Below are 11,757 nucleotides of genomic sequence, written 5' to 3'. Positions count from 1 at the left end.
TTCCCTGCAGAAGGATGGAGAGGGCAATGTAGAAGGGAGAACACGAGAGAGACAGCACATAAATAAGCAGTCATGTGTATAGATTGGACATATTTCTTCAATATAGGCTTCTGAGGAGCTGTCCAGCACTGAATTAAAAGAGGGTGATTCAATTCACCAAGAAGCTTTAGAATAGGAGTAGCTAAAGTATGAAGATGGGATTAACTCTACCCTGTCCATTTTTAGATTTAATCACCAGAAGCATACATACCCCACTTACACTTGAGTGGGGGAGGTCTATAACCCACATGTGTGAAAGTAGGTGATGAATCAGAATCAACTGACTGCCCCCTGGACAGCCAAGCTTTAGCCTGTAATTGGTACATGTAAAATGGAAGGAAGGTACAGGAAGTGACAAAAGGAATGGTCTTTAAAAGTGGCCCCTTGGGCTGAGGACTAATTAGCCCTGCCTGGGTTGAGCCAGGGGCAGGAGCAAAATATTTAGCATGTTAGGTTAGATAGCTTGCCCTATTCTCTCTCTGATTTTCTTACTTTCACTCTCTCTTTCTATTTGTAAATAAACTACCATAAAAGTCATTCTGACTTGAGTCTTTCTTTTGGAATTAAGTACTTAATTCCTGGCGACCCTACTCTCTTTTTTTTTCTTTCTTTCTTTTTCCTTTTTTTTTTTATTTTAAACCCTTAACTTCTGCGTATTGACTTATAGGTGGAAGAGTGGTAAGGGTAAGCAATGGGGGTCAAGTGACTTGCCCAGGGTCGTGTCTGAGGTTGGATTTGAACCTAGGACCTCCCGTCTCTAGGCCTGGCTCTCAATCCACTGAGCTACCCAGCTTCCCCCCGACCCTACTCTCTTAAATAATTTAGTCCAACCATAATTTTACCCTTTATAAAGGAAAAATCTGGAAGAAAGTTCAACTAATGGAAGCTGAAGAAGGTAGAGCAGGTCCAGAATAAAGAAAAATCAGGGGATTTTTGTGGATAGAGTCCAAGAGGCACAGACAAGTTAGATTTTAGATGGCTTTAAGAAAAACAGTTTTTATCTAAATAATACTGACAAGCAACACCACATAGAGCAAAGTACTGTATTGGCATCAGCAGGATTAAGTTTGGATTCTAGCTCCAGCTCTTACATTTGTGTCCCTAGACAATTTGCTTGTCTGAATTTCAATTTCCTCATCCGTAAAATGGGGACAATATGTGTAGGGTTAGTGTGAGGAAAATGTTTTGTGAACCTTAACAGCCCTACCCACAAATGAAAGACAGTTATTAACAATAATAAACTCCATGAATGTCTTCTTTCACAGACTGAATTCTTGAAGACCTTTGTTCCACCTAAGGTGGCATTATTGCAGGGCGTAGCCACCCCTACTCCTCCTGGGAGATGTACATGGCCACATTGGAAAAGCACATGCTCATCATCCATAGTCTGGCTTTGCTCATCCACAGCAGCCAGCAGCACCACTACCTTTCAGCTGCTCCAGACACACAGCTGGGATAGAGCCCTAGGAGCATGTACACCAACCAAGGGCTCCCCCCTGAGTAGCTGGGTTTCAGGGAGCCTTGCCTGTACCCCATAGTCCTGTTACAGTTCTCTGGAAGTAATGCACAGCAGAGCTGGGCTGTTGGAGGGTGGGTTTCTCTAGGCCTTCAGCGGGTCAGGGCCAGCAGTGATGCTCCTTGGTGATAAGCTGGGCGTGATATAGAGGGATGATCTCTGACTGCACTCCAATGAGGACGCAGACTATCTGGGTGGTTTGACAGCTTTGTCTATGTTGGCTAGGGCCAGCGGTTCTTCTTAAAGAGCCAGAGGGGCTGGAAACTTCCTGACAGCATCAACCTACCACCCTGCCCCACCCCCCATTTTTTTTCAGAGAATGCCACCCCTTTCCCTCCTATCCCCACCCTCCCATTGTAAGAATTTAAATTTAGTTTTTATGCTAAATATGAGAATGCTAAAGTAATATTGTGGTTGTATATTTTTATAAGTTAAGTCAAAATGACTTTTAGCAGCTTTATTTACAAAGAGTTGGGAAGAGTGAAAGTGGAAAAATGTAGATAAAGAGATAGAAAGTACTGCCTAGCTACCAATACCCTGAGTTTAATCTTAATGCCTCCAGACCGAAAATATGAATCCGAAAGCCAATCTCACCAGAATCCAAAGTCCTAATTAGAAAGCTGAAATCCCAAGAACCAGGAGACACTGAAGAATCTGCCAAGAACCTTCAGTGCACATGAGGCTAAGACCACCAGAACTCCCACTGAAGGGAGTGTCACACCGAAGTGCCAAGTTGCAGAGAGGGTCTCCTCATGGAAGAACCAAGGAAGGAATCACTCCACTCATCACCACAAGCCAACGCAGGATCCAGGGAAAGAGTTTCCTTCTCCAGTCTGGCTCACCAACTGTTTTTGCAAGAAGCTGTCTAGGGCAAGAACAATTGCCAGTTGATAGTTCAGACTGTGGAATTCCAAGAGTTGGCATGAGACTGGAAAAGAACGTTAGAGCATCCCTATGAATAGGAGCTCAGCCCTAACCCAAGTAACTCAGTTGTGAGTTAATGTGGGAGGTGGGTAGGCTTTTCAGTGTGTCTCAAAAGCTATTTCATAGGCCAGGGTTAGCTATTACTTCGTAGGTACAGTTAACCCAGGTTCATTCATCAATATTATCAACATCAATCAATTTATCATCATCATTCAGATAATTTCTCAGCATTATCAAGAAGATTACTCTAGAAAATTTATCAACAAAATAGAGCCAGCCAAGTCAGAACTAAACAGCCAGCAACTTGAGTTAGGCTCTGTTACTAGGCCAAACAGCCTGAAAGCTTCTGTTTGTGATTTCCTTCTAAAAGCTGCTGAAGACATATTTTTCAGTTCTATTAGCTTAGTCAATCCTTATTCCTTACTCCTAATCCTTCTTTCCTTCAATCCTGATTTATCCTTCAACCATCTTTGTTATTTTCCATTAAATTAGTTACTGAGAAACAAAGCTATTTACTCACCTGATTCAGCTTCACAGATTCTCACAGTTAGGGGTGACTCTTAGGTGCTGTTTTACTGTCAGGTTTAGACAGATGTTAAAATCGTTAATCTGGGATAAGTTGGATGCCACCTTGACTGACAGGGATGGCAGTTGAAAGATTCGGAATGTTCCCAGGTGCCATGAGCCAGGGGCAAATGTCAGTTGGTCCCTACCCTATAAATACTCCCTCAGGACTACAGTTGAGAGAGGTCTCAGAACTCAGAGCTGGGACTTGAGTAAACATCTTCGGATCAAACTGGGCAGAGGGAGGTGAAAGGGTGGTTGAAGGGTGGAAGAAAGGGTAGGCCTGAACCTAAACCTATATCCTGTGCTTGACTGAGAGAGCTAGTGAGCCATCAATATCGTTGGTAGTAGAACTGAGAGAAGACACAGATCATCAATTCATATCTACATCAATAGCTTTCCCTATTCTTTGGCTTGGCTGTGGCCAGGTCCGGTCAGAGATAGTGAGAAGGTGAAGACCTCAAGCCTCTACCAGCCTAGCAGTCTCTGGTCCTGATCATCAATTAGCTTAATAGCCAAATATAGGAATAGGGTTTCCAATCCCCAAACCTAATACCTTGTTATCCTTTCCCCACCAATAGATAATACAGTTATTTAACAGAAAGTACCTTCCTGAGTGGTTATTCTATCACAGCCCTTAGGAAGGGAAGATTATGCAGTTAAATTTCAATAGTTTCCAAAGCCAATCAATAGCCTATTATCAATCAATCCAACCTCAGGATGGGCCTAGAGAGGTTAACCATCTACCTAACTTCTCAAGGGGTCCAGCCTAGGCAACTGTTAGAAGGAAGTCACTGACAGGTTTAACCAACCAAACCTGTCAGGGAGAAGAGGGATAAATACAGCAATAACTAGGGTGAGGGAGTGAGTGTTCCTCCTTCACCAACTACAGTTGGCTTAGGCCTTGGGCTCTGATCCCTCCTTCATCCATACTATCCCTAAGATCCACATACCAGTCATCCTGCAATATCTAGAAGGAAGATCTATAGGGAATAGTGATAGTAAGAGAGGAGATATAGGAAAAAAGAAACAAAGATCTGATCACAGATCAAGAGATCAGATCATAGACAGACATCATCATATATACATATCGCTCATCATCTATTTCCATTCTTGTAACAGTTTTTGGTGAAGCCATAAGGCAAATAACCTAGCAAATAAAAAGGTGAATAGGAAACAAGATGAGTCTAGCAAGGGCTACCTTTATTATATCCACCATATCTCTATTTATTTATTCATTCATTCACTCAAGGTGTTATCTGGCTGAACATTAGCTTCTGTTTATCTTCAATAACAGTATTACCAAGATCTTCTAATTTTATCACAGTCAGATAAAAGTAACTCTTTAATATCAAAGAAATATTACATCTATACTACTCAAAAGACAGATCATATCCTGGTGACAGTTAAAGAATTCTATCCACTTCCTTAGTGGATTTATAAGGTTGGGAGCTGTCCAGCAGCTGAGTTTACTGCCAGCTGGAGTTCACAAGTATCATCCTTTTTGCAGTTCTCAGTTCTACTCTTAGTGTGGGAAGCCATCAAAGTTCGTGACAGTTGATATTTAATTACATCTGTTAAAGCCTTCTCTACAGTTTTGCTCTCAAATCTCCTGACACAACACAGAGAGAATCAATGAATCCTTGAGCTGGCCTTTTTAAAGCAGTTTTCTCAATGTCACTTCCTGTTGCTCCCCCACTTTACAGGAACCAATCACAGTCTTTCAATTTGCCTAGCACTTCCCAGGGGTTGGGCAGAGGCCTCTGGAGGCCTCGGCAGCTATATGGGAGTTCTCCAGAATGGATAGAGTGGTGGTAGAACAGGTTAAAAAAGCTGCTAAAGGGGGCAGCTGGGTAGCTCAGTGGATTGAGAGCCAGGCCTAGAGACAGGAGGTCCTAGGTTCAAATCCGGCCTCAGACACTTCCCAGCTGTGTGACCCTGGGCAAGTCACTTGACCCCCATTGCCTACCCTTACCAATCTTCCACCTATAAGTCAATACACAGAAGTTAAGGGTTTAAAAATTAAAAAAAAAAAAAAAAGCTGCTAAAACAGTGGCTGAAGGTGCCAGAGAAGTTATGTTGCTCTTGTGAGCCTGGTGCTGCTTATTCTGTTCATAGTTGGCCTTGGAAATAGGCTTCAGCAAATGTAGGGCTCATTAGATATCTTATCAATGTCCTCAATGTAATAGCTGAATTGTCTAAGGGATGCCCTCATATTCCATTTGTTTGTGCTTTTCATTCTTGCTTTCAGTTTCTGTTGAGAAATAAGGAATCCAGAACTCAGACTTTCCATTCTACAATGCCTATTTCTTCTGAGGAAAGACTAGGAGTGAAATATCTTATCCATCCCTCAAAATATAAAGGAACAAACAAGGGATCTCTGACAGAGGATTTAATGGTTGAGCAATATCTCTAAATCCTCTGGAAGTTGTGTGGAATCAATGGTCTGTTCCCAGAAAGAGCAGCATCAACCAGACTCAGACTAGCCATAAGGACTCCCTTACCCTAGTCCCGTGTTGGTGAACCTATGGCACATGGTGTATGTGTGTGGGGGGGCTGCTCCCCTCCCCCTCTTCACTAGGCCTGAGGACATTTCTCATATCACTTGCCCTTATACCTACCAGCCCAATAGGAGCCCTTCCTCTCTCTCTCCTGTCTGGGGTAAGGTAGGAGGCTCACATGCAATGTGAGGGTTGCAGTTTGGGCACTTGGTCTCTAAAAGGTTCATCATCTCTGCCCTAGTCAATCTGTTTCCCACTTAGAGGGGAAGATTCTACCTCTTCTTACTAGTTCCAAGGAACCTTATAGACCATTCTGTGGTACCCAGCTGTGGGAGAATAGTGTCCTAGTAAATCTTTATTAGAAGCTGATGAATCTCTTCCTGTATAGCCTAATTTGTAAGTGTCTCTGGGATTTACCAGCACTTTTAGTTTCGCTGTTTCCTTAGTTTGGAAAGACTTCCACTCTCTATAGATTAACTAAATTCAGTCTTCTCAGCCAATTCATTTTTCTTCTCTCCATACTCTACTTTTTCTTTCCTCTGAAAGTCCTGCACCTAGGCTTTATCCCTACTTATTTTGTTCTATCCAGATGATGAAAGCCTTAAAATGTTGTAGGAAGAAATCTCATGTGGTTATGAGCCTAAAGTCAACAGGAAGTTTTAACACTTTCTCAGAACCAGTGCTAGTCAGCCTCTTCCCATACCCGTTGATAATCCTTAGATGTCTGGTCTGCCTTTGAACACCCTAAATATAGCTTTCTAATGACAAGATCCTTTCCTTTTATGTATTCCCTTCTACAAGAATCTCAAGTTTAGAAGAGGAAATGAGAGACAGCAGCTATTAACCAGCGTACCCAAGGGACCATGTCTCCCACATCCTTATAGAGGGCTCTCTATACCAGGTATGGCCCCCCTTCCCCACTCCTCTAGGGGAAAGCTTATAACCATTGCCTTCATCTAGGCTTTTGTTCATCCTAAGTAGCCTTGCCTCCTCCCTCTGCAAGCTGCCTGAATCCCATGTCTGCTAAGCTGAGTTTCTCACCACAGGGAGCACAGTGGGGCACACCAATAGCTGAAACTAATTCCTTCTCCCCACCCCCAATAAAAAATCTGCACAAGGGGCAGCTGGGTAGCTCAGTGGATTGAGAGCCAGGCCTAGAGACAGGAGGTCCTAGGTTCAAATCCGGCCTCAGACACTTCCCAGTTGTGTGACCCTGGGCAAGTCACTTGACCTCCATTGCCTACCCTTACCACTCTTCCACCTATAAGTCAATACACAGAAGTTAAGGGTTTAAAATTAAAAAAAAAAATCTGCACAAAATGACCAAAACTTGGCTCCTAAAGGATGACTCCAGGATAAGCAAACTCAATATACTCAATTGTAGCTGAGATGTGGCCACCATAGGCCACATAGGTTCTGGACAATAAAAGGCTTTCAACTGCTTCCACCAACACCTGACCTAGAAGGATGCTGCTGACTGCTTAATGTCATCAAATTTCTCCAAGATGGCTTTTCTCTTAAATATAATGGCCATGCTTAATGCTTAGTGATTCGACTTTTTAACCACATACATGATGTTCCCAGGACTGCTTTAACATTCTTTATTAAGGCCTAGTTAAAGGCTTTCATTCATCTGTCGACTTCATTCATTTGTGGACAGTTGCCACAGGAGAAAAGTACTCTAGATTGGGTGCTAACATGGCTTACCTAATTTAACCTGTGCCTCAAAAAGTAGTTCTTTCTTTAACAATTTTGCTGACTGGGTCCATCATAAAGTTAGATTATCAAAACTCAACAAGGCTTTAAGCTACTTCCCCGATTCTTTCTCCTCTGTTGATTTTCTGGATTAGGCTGGTTAAGCTAATTTGCCCTAGGCCTAAATCTTCAATTCAGCCAGTTGATGAAGCCTGATGGCATCCAGCCAGATGGACCTCTAGTCCTTCTTGCCTGTTGTTGTCAGGGCATGGGGCCTCAAGGGATGGGTCTGAGTTGCTCTTTCACCAGTGCAACCCTCATCCTGGGATCCCAAAGTCAGACTACACCCAATCACAGAACCCAGAGCAGTAGAAGGTAGTGATGGTGGTGGTTGGGCAGCACTCATCTATGTGCAGTTTTTGCTTCTGGTCCTCCTTTATCCCTTGAAAATTGACTCTCTCTCTTTCTCTTTCTTTCTTTCTCTCTCTCTCTCTCTCTCTCTCTCTCTCTCTCTCTCTCTCTCTCTCTCTCTCTCTCTCTCTCTCTCTCCTTCTGCCTACTTTTCAAGTTATGTTCAGTGGGAGAGCTCTGTGACTCCCTCTTGTTGGATTTTGATTCCTGTCTTTTTGGAGCACGCTTTAAAGATTGGTATAGAAGGATAGTCAGAATAGTTTCAGCTTTTGATGCTACTAAGCCACCATCTTGACTCCACCTGCCAGCTCTTTTTGATTATGTCTTCTCTATATTTCTCATCTGTCCCTTTCTCTCCATACAACTAGTAGTGCCCAAGTCACTCTATCATGGTAGTGGGTGCTTAGATGGGGCAGAATTCTGGCTAAAACATAATTCAGTGTAGGCATAGGCCCACTGACCAATATGAGTTTGACAAAGGGTAGCTATAGCTATGCTCTCTGCTAAAAGCAATGCCCATAGTCAGGACAAGGTATGACTACTTAAGTTGATGTAGGTTAGAAGCATGACCAAAGTGGGAAAGGTGTTTCATTACTGTGCATTCAGTGGTGTTGCATGTGGGCTGAGCATTGGTTTAAGTACCAGCTCATTCAGCACAGGGCTAGGCTTTCTCCTCAGTTGTGGACATAAAGATGGATAGTGAGGGCCAAGTTTGTGGATCTGGGAGCATATACAGAATGGTGGTGAGGCTGCTCATTTTGGGAAGTACTCTAGTGTTAACTTAGTGAGAAGGGCTTGCTGAAGCCTTTACCACAGATGGGGCAGTACAAGGGTTTTTACATAGTGTGGGTTCAGTTATGCTGTGCCAGTATGGAATACTGGGCAAAGTACTTTGCACATATAGGTCACCCATGAAACTTGGAAGCTTGTGGGGTCTCTGGGCAGACAAGACCCTGTGTGTTATGACTGGGTGAATGGTTAAATTTAGGGCTAAGAGAAGGCTGACAGACAAAATCTGAAAGTTTAGAAGTTCCTTTAAAAAGGACAAAGTATAGTGGAAGCTTTGAAAATAAGAGTACAGAGGATGGAAGGGGAATCGGGGCAGAAACTACAGTAAATACATAGATGATGATGGGCAACATTTTGGTCAGTGATGGAGGAATGAAAATCCACATTAGGCACAGATTGGTGTAGATTAAACTGGAAGAACTGTTGAAACAGAGGCACCAGGGTCTTCGAATGATAGAACATCATTCAGTCTTAATGAGAGGGAATAGAAGGTTTAGAGACTCTTAAGATGAACTGCCAGACAATCTTATTTAAAGTCTTTAACCTGCATGATCCCTGTGCATAAAGAGTTTGGGGACTTAATGGGGCTATAAGAGCTCAAGTGGTTAGAGAATTATAAGTATCTGACTCCTGCCTCTTTTCAAAAAGATAACTCAAATTTTTGAACCCAGGCTCCAGATTAACTAAGCTTCACTGTAGGCCAATTACCTAAAAGTCTAAAGGAAACAGCTCATCACATGGAATGAAAACTACCTCAGGTATCTTTCCCATTATAGTAGAATAGGGGAATCTTTTAAATTTGATTGCAGAAAACATCTGTTGGAAATAGTTAATTTAGCTAAAAGATTCAGTTATAATATAAGTAAAAACTCAAACCCCAGCAACATGTAAAGGAAGAAGAGAGGAATGCATTTACTAAAACATGGTCCAAAGGACTTGAAAATTCTTCAGAGTGAGTCTTTCGATAATGTATATTGAAACAGCTTCCTAGGATATTAAGACATTTATAGTATAGGAGAGGGCTGGATGAAGTGTTTGGAGTCATGGGCCCAAATCTGGCACAAAATTGTTAGCTATGTAATATGTAATTAGAATTGTGTACCCTTGAACTACATTTCCCAGAATCCCTTTCCTTTTGTCTCCATGTTAAGTCCTTACATTGTGTAGATAAAGTTTTGTGTAACTCCACCTTCTCTCTTCTGCTTTCTCAGTCGGGGAAACTACTCTTTACTCCCAGTTTTACTTTCCTCTACTTCAAGTGATTATTAAAAAAATCTTATAAAATTAGAGTGATTAGATATTAATTTTTAATCTTACAATAACCTTGAGCAAAGGTTTTTCATTCAAGTTTAAAGTTCCTTATTTATAAAATGGATATACTTGTTCTACCAACCTTATCAGCATTGTTATAAGAATCAAAAGATGCAGTGTATATAGATATGCTTAGATTATATTAAAGCACTACATAAATGTCAGCTACAATCAATCTAGGATCTATGTTTTATTTTTATATATAGAGAGATATATGTTACATTTGCAGTGTATTGGTGGTACTTTCAGATAAAATGTCAATTACGAGTTAGGGTATTCAACATTAACATGAATATTTTGACTATACAGCAGTTCCGTCCTCTGGGAGGTGCTGGTAGGCATAAACTCAGCACATTAGGGTCCCAGTCTGGTATCCTAGTAACCTGTTAACATAGTAGGTTAGAAGCCATCTAAGAAGGCTCAAATCTGGGGGTGGGGAGGGTGGGGGGGGGTAAAAAACTTACTAGTAGAGAAATTGCAGTGAGAATCTCAAATGATGCACCAGTGAAGGAGAAAAATGAAGGGAAAAGGCTGTCAAGGGACTTCCAAGATAGGTCAGATCCAGGGAGCAGTTCTTAGTAGATAGCTTGGGCTCCTGTGCCATTCTTTCATCCTTTATCTCCCCAGGCTGTTCTTGGATGTCTTGCTCTAGCATCTGGGTCTCATTCCTTCCAATCTGGTTCCAAATGGGGAATAAGGGTTGGTTTAAGGATTAGAAACCCTGAGGAGACAAGAAAATACCATCCACTAATAGGTTTAGCCTCCAAATCCTAAGGCTGGAAATTTCTCATCTAGTGAATTACATGCTATTCACCCCCAAGGTCAAGAAGAGACTAACCAGGGGCAGCTGGGTGGCTCAGTGAATTGAGAACCAGGCCTAGAGATGAGAGATCCTGGGTTCAAATCTGTCCTCACACCTCCGCTGTGTGACCCTGGGTAAGTCACTTAACCCCCCACTACCTAGCCCTTACTACTCTTATGCCTTAAAACCAATACAACAGTAGTGATTCTAAGACAGAAGAAAAGGGTTTTAAAAAGAGAGACTAACCACCCTTCTCTTGCCTAGATCACAAGGTCTTAGCCTGGGATTCATAAACTTAAAAACATTTTTTAAAAATAGCTTTGTTTAGATAACTGTTGATTAGTTTCCTTTGTAATATTTTGTTTTTTATTTTATACATTTAAAAACATTCTTCTGATAAGGGGTCCACAGGTTTTACCAGGCCATCATGAGGTCTCTGACACAAAAAGGCTGACTAACATATCCTCCAGATTCCCATTCAGCCAAGCCCCTAAGAGCCTCAGCGTCTCATCCGTCCCTCCTTGTACCTCATTTCCCCCCGGGCCCCAACCAGCCGTGCCCCTCACCCGCCCGTCCAAGTGGCATAGGTCCCCCGCAAGAGGTCCCATTAGAGGACCCTCTTCGCGGGGCGCACACGCCCTCACTCCTCCTGGCAGAAGTACAAGGCAACATCGGCGAACCTCACGAGGTCGCTTGACCCCGGTAGGGGTCCAGCCTGGCGCACGGACCTATGTGCCTCTTGCTGCTTTCTCCTTTTACTGGGTGATACCCGGTCAGCGCCCGCGCCCCGTCACTCAGGGAGCGCGTGCGTGATCTTTCTTGGGACACCCTCCACTCTGGAGCTGAGACCCCGCCCGTTATAAAGCCCCGCCCATCCCGGACCCCGCCCCGGGAATAGTTGTGTTTTCTGAGCTTCGGCCTCTACCTTCGGGCACATTCGGGTGTCCCAGGCTGTGGAGCCGAGGGCTGACAGAAGCTCCACCCATTCCGTAGAGAAGAGGGAACTGAGGGGACCGGAAGTAGCTTCTTGTGGGGCTCCTCTAGGATTCAGGGAGTTGAAGCTGCTCTGTGGCGCCCAACTCAATGGCTGTTGGGACGTCGGGGCAACCGAACCGGAAGATTGCTTTAAACTATTTGGCTCGGCTTTAGCTTCGCCGCCTTTATCCTCATCCCTGAGAAAGCTTTTTTTTTTTTTTTTTTTTTTT

The sequence above is a fragment of the Gracilinanus agilis genome, chromosome 1, assembly GCF_016433145.1.
Source record: "Gracilinanus agilis isolate LMUSP501 chromosome 1, AgileGrace, whole genome shotgun sequence".
NCBI classification, from domain to species: Eukaryota; Metazoa; Chordata; class Mammalia; order Didelphimorphia; family Didelphidae; genus Gracilinanus; species Gracilinanus agilis.
The sequence above is the reverse complement of the archived record's forward strand: the minus strand, read 5'-3'. Positions refer to the sequence as shown.